The following is a 765-nucleotide window of genomic DNA, read 5'->3' on the forward strand; positions in this document are numbered from 1 at the left end:
GGGAGAAGCTGGAACAGGTTGTGTCCGGAGTGAGATGGGTCCGCAGTGATGGTTTCTGCCCCTTTCCTGACTCTGGAAGAGTGTAAGTTATGAATGGATGATCTTTTCTGCAGTCCTAACTGTCCGTTGCAGTCTGCTCCTGTCTTTTTGATGGCAGATCCAAACCAGACAGTGATTTACATACAGAGGACAGACTGGATGATCATGTCTTATTTCATATATTTATTTATTTTTGTTCACCTTTATTTATCCAGGTAAGTCAATTGAGAACAACTTCTCATTTGCAACGACAACCTATGACATTCACACAGTTACACATTCATACCTGGAAGCTTCCCAGTACAACCCATAGACAGTTAGAGAAAGGTACAACCCCAGTTTGATCTGCTGGCCACTGAGCAGCTCCACTGCAGCCTTACTCAGTGGTGGTAATGAGGGAGGGACAAGTGCTGCTCTTTCACTTTCCCCACCCAGATGTTATCCTGTCAGTTTGGGGATTGAACTGACAACCTCCCAGTCACAAGCTTGCTTCTTTAACTTTTAGGACAGCACTGCATCACAATTATCTCAAGTTTTACTCATCAACCCTGTGTCTTTTCAAAATCTTAATTGGTGCCTTCCTGGTGATTCTTAACCCCTTTCCCTCTCCTTCTGATCCCAGTATCCCCATCAGATTCCACTCCCACCCTGCTTCCTGTACCCTATCTTTAAAAACACTCTTTTCACCTTATTTAAAGGACCACCGTTTGTTGAAATAGGGCTTAT

Source organism: Etheostoma spectabile, chromosome 10 (assembly GCF_008692095.1).
Source record: "Etheostoma spectabile isolate EspeVRDwgs_2016 chromosome 10, UIUC_Espe_1.0, whole genome shotgun sequence".
Classification (NCBI taxonomy): domain Eukaryota; kingdom Metazoa; phylum Chordata; class Actinopteri; order Perciformes; family Percidae; genus Etheostoma; species Etheostoma spectabile.